Genomic DNA, 12,534 nt, shown 5'->3' with positions numbered 1-12,534 from the left:
CAAGTTTGGGGGCTTTGGAGTGAGGCACCTTTTCCACCCATCTGAAGTACTGGACACCTTACAGTCATATGATGACCTCAGCCTCTTTCCCATCATCTTTAGAGCTCCCACCCATAGACCTTTGATCAAGCTAGTAACAGCTTTTCTTAGGCTTGGAGGTGATGTGTTCCAGTGGTATGACTGGAAGTCTCCTCTACTGTGGGAACTCAGTTCCCTTAGTTAAAACTGAGCTGATCTGTCTGACCCCAAACTCATGGGGTTAGAGTCTGCCTTTACATCTTATTTTCTTTTTGTGCGTTGAGAAATTCTGCACCTTGTTTTCAGTTAGAACTTTGCCAGTTCCCTCTGTTCATTAGAAACAATCTAGGAGACAAGTAATTCCCAGCTCCGTTGCTAAACACCCCCTCCCCAAATAGCTGCTTATTCTGATATATATCACAGGCATGTGGTGTATCAAGCATCTGAGATAAAGAGAAAAGAAGTTAATGAAATAGACTGCAACTACTTATAATTAATTTTAAAAACTTTTCTCTAATTTGAGGAGGGGTAGTAAATAGGAAAAACAACTTGAAAGAAGCTATGGCAAATGTTACCAGGGATTAGATTTAGGGATTTTTTTTATCAGTCTTTTCTAATTTATTAATCATAGGAAAATGTAGAGATCTATTCAGTATTGCTGTGCACATTGGGGGAATTACAAAAAGTGGCCTCTGGAAAATGGTGAGTATTGCTGCTGGGCCATAATGATAACTTTGTAGTGGGAGGCTGGCAGAAGGAACAGCCCCCCCATCATGCTGTAGTATGCCTGTATATGAGTGTGTGTGTGCATGTACACACACACATACACACATACACGTATATAAGGCTGAAGCCACATTTTCTCAAGGAAAAACATTTTATGACCTACACTGCTCTAATTTTCTATTAATTTCACTGGGTTAATAGATTTAGGGGAAAAGATTGGTAGCAACACTGTCCTCTAGTGGCTAATTTGGAGAAAATTGTGTATTGGTTCTAATGAACAACTGAAGTGAGGAAACTTTATTTTTATTTTATTAAGTAAACTTATTTATTATTTGTGTCTCAGACACTGGCTTAGATGCTGGGAATAAAAATTAAGCCATCCCATCAGTCTTAGCAGATGACCTTGCCTTTTCCACAAAGAACATTGAAACTGAGAGTAGCTGTGTGCACATACTACAACCATATTTCCAAATTTACCTATATCTGCATGGTTCCTTTACTTTTTCCCTCTTCTTAGAGTAGGTGAGGTGCCCCTTCTTTGGGGGAAGGCAGTGCTGAGATAATGGAGATGATGACCTGAGCTGATGCCCAGGTGCCCTGATGAGGCGCCCCTTCTAACTGAGCAATCCTGCTACCTGTCCTTTGGATCATATTTCATCCTGTCTATTCAGATCATTATTACCCTTTCTATCATGAATCTTCTGTGTCTTCCCCTCTGCTCTCCCTTTCCATTAACATGTAAACATACTTCCCTTTAACAAAATCCTCCCTCAGTATCACACCCCTTCCATCTCACTATGCTTTCTCCTTTTCTTATTCAAGGTTGTTGATACTGTCTCCATTTCTCCTGCCTTCTTGTCATTTGGCTCCAGTCCGAAACCTACTTTGTCATTTCACTAAAGGTGTTGTCTGAAAGGCACCAGTGACACCTAGGTCATTAAATTCAGAGGTCTGTTTTTTCACTACTCATTTTAATTTCTTCACTGCTTAGTTAATATGATAAATGCCTGACTTTTCTCCCTTTTTTGGCCACTCTAAGTCTCTTTTGCTAAAATGACCCTCTTTACCCAGTCCTTAAAGTTGGAAATTCATTTATCATCACAGGGGTTATGGTCTAGGCTCTTTTCTCCTCCTCAGACATCTCGTCGATTCTCCTGGCTTCAATTATCATTGCATGCTGGTCATCATCAAGTTAAATTTCCGTCCCAGAGTTGTGTTTTGAACTCCAGACTTGCATATACAGTTGTTAACTGGACATCTCTACTCAAATGTCTCCCAGACATCACACACTCACCGCACCCAAAACTCTCATGTATTCCTCTGCTCAGTAAATGGTGCCACTGACTACCCACTTGTTCAAGTGTGAAACTTGGGAATCAACCTTGACTCCTTGCCATCCACTACCCCACATCTCCTCTTTTTCCAGACCCACTAGTGCCATCATCTTAATATCTTTTTCTCTATGCTTCTCCATCCGCACTGCCATGACTTTTTTTTTAAAGATTTTATTTATTTATTTGACAGAGAGAGACACAGTGAGAGAGGGAACACAAGCAGGGGGAGTGGGAGAGGGAGAAGCAGGCTTTCTGCTAAGCAGGGAGCCCTGGGACCATGACCTGAGCCGAAGGCAGACGCTTAACGACTGAGCCACCCAGGCGCCCTTCCACTGCCATGACTCTTAAGATTGTCGTTTAAATAGTCATCTGTTGAGGACTTACTCTGTGCCAGGCACTGTGCTTAGACATTTGGTCTCTTAATTTAGTCTTTTTAGCCCTAGGAGAAAAGATGTAACTTGTCCAGTGTCACCTGATTTTTGTCCCAAAGCCTAATTTTTTAAAAAACTTATTATTAAACTTCTCTGAGGTAATCATAGATGCACACCTATTTGTAAAACTAGTGAAGAGAAGTATGTGTACTCTTTACCCACTTTCTCCTAATGGTAACTCTCTGCAAAACTAGAGTGCAATATCACCATCAGGATATTGATAATGGTGGAGTCAAGATACAGGACATTTCTATCACCACATGATCCTTCATGTTGCCCTTTTATAGTTACACCCACTACTGTCCCATTCTCACACTATCCTTAACCCGTGACAACCACTAATCTCTCCTCCATTTTTATATTTTGTTATTTCAGGAGTGTTACATAAATGGGTTCATACAGTTTCTAACTTTTTGGGATTAGCTTTTTTCATTCAGCATAATTCTCTGGAGATTCATCCAACTTGTTGTATGTATCACTAGTTCATTCTTTTTTATTGCTGAGTAGTATTCCATGGTATACATGTACCATAATTCATTTGTTAAACTGTTCACTTATTGGTTTTATTTTTATTTAGGATTTATTTATTTGAGAGAGAGAGAGAGGAAGAGGAGTAGGGGGAGAGGAAAACAAGCAGACTCCCTACTGAGCGGGGAGCCCGATGCAGGGCTTGATCCCACGACCCTGAGATCATGACCTGAGCTGAAATCAAGAGTCTGACACTTAACCAACTGAGCCACCCAGGCACCCCTTACTTATTGGTTTTGATTTCCATTTCCCTATGGTTAATGATGTTGAACATCTTTTCTCATGATTATTTGCCATCTGTATGTCTTCTTTGGTCAAATGTTTCTGTAAGTCTTTTATCCATTTTCTTTATGAATTGTTTGGGGTTTTTTTATTTTGGGGTTTTTTTTAAGTTTTTATTTAAGTAACCTCTACACCCCATGTGGGGCTTGAACTCATGACTCTGAGATCAAGAGTTGCATGGTCCTCTGAGCCGGCCAGGCACCCCTGGATTGTTTGTTTTTTTACTGTTGACTTTTGAGAGTTCTTTATATGCTCAAGATACTAGTCCTTGTCAAATAATGTGGCTTGCAAATATTTTCTCCCAGTCTGTATCTTGTCTTTTCATTCATTTAGCAGGGTCTTTAACAGAGCAAAAGTTTTTATTTTGGATGAGGTCCAGTTTAACAATTTTTCCTTTTATGAGCTGTACATTTTTTGGTCAAGTCTAAGAACTCTTTGCTAAGCTATAGGTTGTAGAGATTTTTTTTTTCCCTCTTTTCCCTAAACATTTTTTAGTTTTAAGTCCATGATCTGTTTTGAGTTCATTTTTGTATAAGATGTGAGACTTGGGTTGACATTTTGTTGTTGTTGTTGTTGTTGTTGATTTTTGTCATTGGATGCCCAGTTGCTCCAGCACCACTTGTTGGCAAGGCCATGCTTCCTTTATTGAACTGCTTTTGAACCTTTGTCATAAATGAGTCGGGCATGTTTGCATGGCTCGATTTTCTGTTCTCCGTTTTTCTTTGTTTCTGTCCTCCTGCCACTAACTACCACATGGTCTTCATGACTATAGCTGTATGATAAGTCTTAAAACCTGGTAGACTGATTTCTCCACTTTATTCCTGATCAGGTTAATCTTATTTTTTTTTAAAGGTAAATTGAAAAGTCAGCTCATCATTAGAAAATTTGAACAATATTCAAGTATAAATAAAAATTATAATCCCCTTGGCCTTGAATTTTTCTTTAAACTTGTCTTTTCAACATAGAATGTAAATGTAGCAAATATGTTTCTTTAATAATTTATCAAGCAGCCATTATATGCCAAGCACTCAGGTTCTGGGACTACAAAGAAGAAGAAGAAAAAAAGTCTTGCTGGAGAGGTCACCGTAACTAGAAGTAAGCCAAGAGAAGAAAGTCTTCCAGCTAGTGAGACCACTGACCGTGGAATCCTGGGGCAAGGAACTGCAGAGTATGTGCAGGGGCACTAAAAAGAGTTTGGTGTTGCTGGACCATCTCCAGGATGATGAAGATAGTGGGCTCTGAAAAGAATGTGCAGGGGATGCCTGGGTGGCTCAGTAGTTAAGCATCTGCCTTTGGCTCAGGTCATGATCCCGGGGTCCTGGGATTGAGTCCCTCATTGGGCTCCTTGCTCAGCGGGGAGCCTGCTTCTCCCTCTGCCTGCCTCTCTCTCTAACAAATAAATAAATAAAATCTTAAAAAAAAAAAAAACAACATGTGGGTTGGTAAGAACAAGGAAGAGATATAAATGGCCAACAGGTACGTGAAAGGGTGCTCAACATCATTAATCATCAGGGAAATGCAAATCAAAACCGCAATGAGATATCACCTTATACCTGTTAGAATGGCTGTAATTAAAAAGAAAACAGTAGGGAACTTCCTCAGAAAATTAAAAATAGAACTATCATATGATCCAGCAGTGCTACTTCTGGGTATATATCCAAAGGAAATGAAAACAGGATGTTGAAGAGACATCTGCACTCCATGTTCATTGCAGCATTATTCACAATAGCCAAGATATGAAAACAACCTAAGCCTCCTTCAGTGGATAAATGGATGAAGAAGGGGTGTGTCACTGTGTGTGTGTGTGTGTACTGTGCTTGGTGTTTTCTGAACATTCTTCATGAGAAGGAAGGAAATCCTGCCATTTGCAACAACATGGATGGACCTTGAAGGCATTATGCTAAGTGAAATTAGAGAAAGAGAAATACTATATGATCTCACTTATATGTGGAATCTAAAAAAGCTGAGCTCATAGGAGTGCCTGGCTGGCTCAGCTGGAGGAGCATGTGATTCTTGATCTTGGGGTCATGTACAAACTTCCAGTTAAAACATGAATTAAGTTCTGAAGATCTAATGCACAGCACTGTGATTGCAGTTAAGGTGCACCATATTGTATACTCGAAAATTACTAAGTAGATCTTAAATGTTCCCATCAGAAAAGAGAAAAGGTAATTATGTGATGTGATAGAGGTGTTTGCTAATGCTGTGGTGGTAATCCTATTGCAATATATAAGTGTATCAAGCTATTGTTATACACCTTAAACTTACACAATGTTATGTGTCAATTAGATCTTAATAAACCAAAGAGAAGAAAAAAAAAAAGAACAAGGGAGAAGGAGGTCTTCAGGAACAAGCGAATTTAAGATTTGTTTCTAAACCATCCTAAGAAGCCAGGGCTTTATTATTATTATTATACAGGGCTTTATTGGAGTATTTAAATAAGCTTATGTCTGGTCCAAATTCCTGGGACAGATAAACAGGTGGCATTCCTTTAGCTGCTTTCTGTTCTGTGGTTCTAATCACTGGATTGAATCCTTGATAGTGTTTATAACATCAAAGGGACTGCTCTAACCCAGGGCCAGTCGCTGAGCTTCTTATCACTAGCATTGGATCAAAATTCCTCATTTGGAATCAACCACATGCCTATCAACAGATAGGTGAATAAATGCATTTTACAGATATCTATCCAATGGACTATTATCAGCTCTAAAAAGGAAGGAAGTTCTGACATGTAGACGTGCTACAACACGATGAATCTTAGTGACGTTATGCTAAGTAAAACCATTCGTGAAAGGACAAAAGCTATGTGATTCCACTTATGTGAAGCACCTAGAGGAGTCAGATTCACAGAGATGGAAGGTAGAATACTGGTTGCAGGGAGAGAAGAATGGGAAGCTCTTGTTTAATGAGTGTAGAGTTTCACTTTTGCAAGACGGAAAGCGTTCTGGGGATGGATGATGGTGATGAGAGCACAGTAATGTGAATACTCGGGGCGCCCGGGCGGCTCAGTCGTTGGGCGTCTGCCTTCCGCTCCGGTCATGGTCCCGGGGTCCTGGGATCGAGCCCCACATCGGGCTGCCTGCTCCGCGGGGAGCCTGCTTCTCCCTCCCCCACCCCCCCGCTTGTGTTCCCTCTCTCGCTGTGTCTCTCTCTGTCAAATAAGTAAAAAAATCTTTAAAAGAAATGAATACTTAATGCCAGTGAAATGTACACTTATAAATGGTTAAGATAAATGTTATGTGTGCATTTTACCACAATTTACAAAGAACACAACTCCTCATTTACTAAGGGTTGGTACGTGGCCCAGCTAATACTTCTAACCCAAGAGAAAAAGACAGGATAGAATCTCCATAGCCTTGAATGAGTATGGAATGCTCTCTCAGGGATATCTGAGGACCAGAGGCGGTAAGATTGTGCAAAGCAGGAATGCACGCCTGCTGCTTTGCTCAGTGAAACAACTTTGATGTTGCTTTCTATTTCTCGCTGGCCTTTCTCTAGCTAGAAGGGAATAGTGGAATATGGTAACCTCAAGCTTATAGGAAATGCTGAGAAATAAAGGTTCCTGGGCAGGCTATTGCCTGCATCCAAGTAATGTTGACAAGCATTTATAGAGTATGTTTTGTGTCCTTTGTCTTCCCAAAGGAATAAATCAGTATTCAACCCTGGCTTCAAGGAACTAGCAGGCCAGGGAGACCAGAAGTATACATGTAAAACAGATCAGGGCGCCTGGGTGGCTCAGTCGGTTAAGCGCCTGAGCCTTCGGCTCAGGTCATGATCCCGGGGTCCTGGGATGGAGCCCTGCATCGGGCTCCCTGCTCAACGGGAAGCCTGCTTCTCCCTCTCCCCCTCCCCCTTCCTGTATTCCTTCTGTCGCTGTCTCTCTGTCAAATAGATAAATAAAATCATTAAAAAAAATAAAACAGATCAATACCTTTACATAGAGATATATGGTCCAGGTAGCATGTTCATGAAGGCAAGAGCTATTGGCATGGAAAAAGATGGAAGGGCTTCCTGGAATAGGAGGCGGGGATATGAACTGGGGCTGGGGAAGGAACATAGCAATTGAAGTGGGAAAGGGGCAGTGCACATGGGATGGGAGACAAGGGGCAGTGAAATTCCATCCACATTGGAGTCTATAGTAGAAATCAAAAAGAGGTTTGAAAAGTAAGTGGAGAGCTGTGGTGGATAGTCCATGAAAGGCCTTAGATGATGGAACATTTATTAATAGAGAGCATCACTCTAACTCAGTGAGTCTCTGCCTCTCAGCCCCTCCTTCAATGTGAAATGGCACTGGCATGTTGACGTTGTTTGTCTTCAGAAGATCTGTGTCTTAGTGTTTCAAAGGCCTTTGGGTCGCTGAGCAAATGACTTGATTCTCTGAACCTATTTCCTGGTCTATAAAACTGGTGTAGTATTTCTTCACAGAGTTGAAGAATTTACTAGGATAACAAGTGAAAAAAGATCTCAGTGCAGTGTCTAGCCCATAGTAGGTATTTAATATTGGGGGATGTGGCAGTAGGGGCTGATGTTGATTTATAATTGTTAACCCTCTCATAGGAACTCTGAACATGAGCGTGAGTGTTTCACATCCTTTTCAAATTTGGGCCAGACCTGAATTTTATAGTATCAAAATGTAAGTGGATCCCAAGCTAGATATGACATCAAGTTCTCGGAAGTTAAGTTCTTCCTGAAAGGGACATCTCAAGGGTCTCCTGATGTCAGAGAAGGTGGAGAAAACCATATGGGGGTTTGTCTGAAGCCGTAACTTTGGCCAGTCCCTGGGAAACTTGTGTGTGCTAGGGGATGTAAAGATCAATGTGTGAGATTCTGAAGCCCACGTTCAGAAATGTTCCAAAAACTTCCCAGTAAGTGGTAACCCTTTAAGCCCAGAAATCTCTCTACCCTCTAGGCCCCTCCAAAGTGAGCCCTCTTCTTGGCTTGTTTCCACGGCGTTTTTCCACCTCTAGTTTGACATTCTCACATCAGGCTTGTATCTGTCTCCCTCTGCTAGATGATGAGCACTTTACATGATAGGATAAGTATCTCACTTAGAGCTTGATGCAGGCTTGGAGCCACTTGTCCAGTACCAGCTACAAGGGAGGCAAAGCGGTTGTCATTTATTCTTAACAACTTCCTCACCTCCACCCCCAGCTTCATACTTGCTTCTTACTGTTTGTCTGCTAATTGTGAAAATAGGGAGTGGGTCCCTTAGGATCCTTCAAAGTAATTAATTAGGGCATTTTTTAGTGTCATTATCAGATTACATATTTAAATACATTTGATGTGTTTGAATCTTTTCTAGTTCTTTTTTTTTTAATTTTTTTAAAGATTTTATTTTTAAATAATCTCTACACCCGACATGGAGCCCAAACTCACAACCCCGAGATCAAGAGTTGCATGTTTCACCGACTGAGCCAGCCAGGCGCCCCTAGTTTTCTTACCGATGCTCATGTTGTAATAGCTTTAGCCAGTGGCTAGAATATCTTTAGTCTTCTGAGTCCTTTCAACATGACCTTACTAGTATTTGATAGCTTCTTTGTTATCTGGTATGGCAAGATATTTCAGGTTTGTCTTGTACATTTCCTGATCCAGACCTAGGATTAGCCATTTGCTCAAAGAATCCTTTTCTTTGAGTAAAAGTGTTATCTAGAAACCCACGTGGGCATTAAAGGGCTCTTACTGCTGTTGGGTTGGTCATACATATAATTACATGGTTATAAGCACTGTGAACTATCACTTTATACGCTGCTTTTTTTTTCCACAATTCACCACTGAATATTTTCACTTCTGCTTAGTATTTCTTCCAGTTTTTAATTATGAAAACTTCAATCATACACAGAAGTAGAGAAAATGGTCTAATGAACACCAATTCCCACGGTTTCAAATACTATCAAGATTTTATCACATCTGTTTTATCCCCTTTACTCTTTCTTTGTTGGAGTATTTTAAAGCAGACGCTGAACATGTATATAAGTCTTAAAAATAGCATGTAAGTGAATGTACCATACCTTATGTACACGTGTCCTTTGGTTAGACACATATGTTACTTCCAGTTGTTCACTGTGATAGACTGTACAGACCTCTTCTGCTATATACGTAGAATTTCTGAGAATTTCACCCCAGCTGATGAGCCATGGCATTTAAGTATCATACAGTATCACTGCCGCTCACTTGGAAGATGTTCTTGGACAGGCTGTCACTGTGTCTTTCCTTTGCCTGCCTTGGAAGAATGTTCTAGTTGGAGCTCTGCTGGCTTGCAAAAGCAAGGGAACGTGCTAAGTTTTATATATAGTAGGCTGATTTCCTTGTGAGGATTATAGGAATGAGTCTGTTGCTTTGATCTTTTGGTACGAGTTTTCTAGAGGAAAAAATGGATATAGGCTAGGTGTATATATATATTTTTTGTATATCAGCAGAGGCTATAGTGTGTTGAGTTTAATGCCCTATAGAAGTCTTTCTGAGGACACTCATTAACAAATAATAAGAGTCTACAAAGTACATGGTATTCCCCTTCGAGTTTATAATCTTGCTGGGGAACATGCTTGAATTCTCATGGCAGGCCATACACATGCCAAGGACCAGTGCTGTAGGCACCCGGGAGAGGTTGGTCTAACGTGGTCAGTGAGTTGTTTCACATGACCCATGTTTGTATTTCATTTGCTGGGTAATCTGCAGTTTCACATTTCTACACTGATTTCCTGATACATTCTTAGGACTCATTTCATGTGTCACCTTATGGCTGCCTTTGATCCTGCCCTCCACATCAGAATGAGTTCTAGAACCTCCTTCTCCTGGCTCTTGTGTTATTATGCCATAGTACAGTGACTGTTGGTTTAGCTTCTAGAGTACACCAGTCTTTGTTCACCTTTGTAGCCCTGGTATCTAAAGCACAGTAAGTTATTGGTTGGCTAGTACTTTATATGTTTTTAAGTTTTGAATAAATATTACTTTAGGATTGGTTACGTTTTCTTTGGAGAACAAAGAACTTGAGCTAGAACTGGATTGAAAATGCAGTTGTTTTTTTTGTTTGTTTGTTTTTTGTTTTTAGCAACAGGTTTTGGGAACTTCCATGGGATAAGCTAGTAAAAATTTAATTTTTTGTAATACTTAAATGTCACCCTTATAATAAAGTTATTGGAAACAGAAGATTAAGAAAAGCAACAATATGAATAAGGAGCACCTGTAATACGGCTCCCGTGGCATAAACAATGTTAACATTTTAGTGTGTTTGCCAGTCTCTTTTTTTCTATATGTCCTTTTTACAAAGAATAAGAGTGTATCATCTTTTGTATGCTTTAATATATTGAAAATATTTCCCTGTGTTAGAAAATAGTCTTCTAAGACATGGCTTTTAATGGCTGCTTAAGCAGAATAACATAACACAGAGCTTCTCAAGTATGTGTAATATAAAGATACTTTAAACATTTTTACAGGTTTTTGATGTTGAATTAAATTATCTTTATTATGTTACCAAAATGTCTATAAACAAACACTGTGAGATATAAATGTATACTTAGAACTCTTCTACAATTACAAAACAGATTAACAGATTAACAAATTAAATGTAAATCTTCAGAAGCAATATAATTTACATAAACAACAGTATATATTTTGCTGAAACTAAGTTGCTCCTTGAAACGTGAATATGGCCCTTACTCCTGTGGAGCCTGTTCTGTGCCCCATTCTTCTCTCCCTCCACATTTCTATGTTTGAACTACCGTGAAACCTTGGTTTAGCAAGCCATTTGACTTTTAATTGGTATGACCACATTATTTATATGCTGTCACTTCTGTCTTTTCTCATTAGTCATTAGTGTATGAAAATTAAAGAACTTAATACTTGATATTAATAAAATTATAAATGCAAATGCTGGTAATCAAGAAGCAGCATTCACTCATAAGATGATCATTCAGGTGATCTAGACTATGTGTTTTAAGATCACCCTTAAGGTGAAAACTCAGTATTGAAAAATGTTTGAAATGGATTTGCAGATACTGGGAATATGCCTTTGAGCCCTGTATTAAAAAGTCCAGGTGTACTATAAAAGGCGTGGGATCTGGGGTCAGTCCTGGATTAGAAGCCAAACTGAGCCTCCGACATGCTTTGTGATCCTGAGCACATTTCTTGATTTCAGAGCTTTGATTCCTCAATTTGTGGAGATAATGGTAAGTTCAGCCAGTTAATTGAGTAATTTTAACTCAGAGGGGTGTAAACATGAATGCTTTATCTTTGTCCAGTCAAAACTCCAAACTGTGCTTTGTCAAAATCTTCTCTACAGGATGGATCCCTTGATACCCCTGGCAGAGTCCACAGCCTTCTGGTCACTCTGGGTTATTGATAGGCCACCATTTTTAAATTTCAGTATACCTAATCGAAAGCTTTTCCTCCTCCTATTACTGACCAGACTGTGGTTCCAGTGATACGAAGTGGAAGAAGGTACATTTGGTTTATTTGTATAACTCTTGTTCTCTGTTCCTCATTTTGGAGAGTGTAGGGTTGGGGGACAGGTAGTCTGTCTGGGATACTTCTGCTCTGCCTCTTCTAGGCATGTGCAGGGACAGCAAGAGGGAGAGGGACAGGGATAAGTGTCTCTTAAATGGCCACTGTTGGGTCCCCCTTGATGGCATTTACTGTTGCCTGACCAGCACTGCCTGTGTGTGTGCTCCCTACACTTGTGAGGTTTTTTTTTTTTTTTTTTTTTTACGATTTTATTTATTTATTAGAGAGCAAGAGCAGGAACACAAGCAGGGGAGTGGGAGAAGGAGAAGCAGGCTTTCCGCTGAGCAGGGAGCCCGATGTGGGACTCAGTCCCAGGACCCTGGGATCATGACCTGAGCCAAAGGCAGACACTTAATGACTGAGCCACCCAGGCGCCCCACACTTGTGAGTTCTTGGGAGGCTTTTCCCACTGCATGGTCTCTAGACCTGGAGAGGAAACTGCTGTTAAGTTCTTTCAGCCCGTTTCAGGCCAATCCCTCCCTCTCTTGTATCCCACAGCTGGGCTCCACTTGCTAACTTGACAGCCGTCTTGGGGGTTGGGGTATCTAATAAGAGAGCTCAAGGCCAGCAATTTCCATGGGACTGCTTGACCCAGGGGACTCACATCCATGCCAAACAATGGGGGAACAGCATTGGTGCCCTTCTCGTTCCATTTCCCCTTTCCCTGTCCAGAATGGTGCAGGGCAGATCTGTAAGCTAATTACCTGAAGAGATAT

General features: G+C 40.4%; 1 protein-coding gene across 1 annotated transcript in view; it reads left to right on the top strand.

Annotated features, from left to right (window-relative positions):
* The window catches only part of GAB2 (GRB2 associated binding protein 2), a 183,381-nt gene that overhangs the window by 2,145 nt on the left and 168,702 nt on the right, over positions 1–12,534 (top strand). The window lies entirely within an intron of this gene.

The sequence above is a fragment of the Callorhinus ursinus genome, unplaced genomic scaffold (assembly GCF_003265705.2).
Source record: "Callorhinus ursinus isolate GAN/ISIS: 27379988/994484 unplaced genomic scaffold, GSC_fseal_2.0 scaffold35, whole genome shotgun sequence".
Lineage (NCBI taxonomy): Eukaryota > Metazoa > Chordata > Mammalia > Carnivora > Otariidae > Callorhinus > Callorhinus ursinus.
Note: the sequence above shows the minus strand (reverse complement) of the source record. Positions and strands in the feature narration are given on the sequence as shown.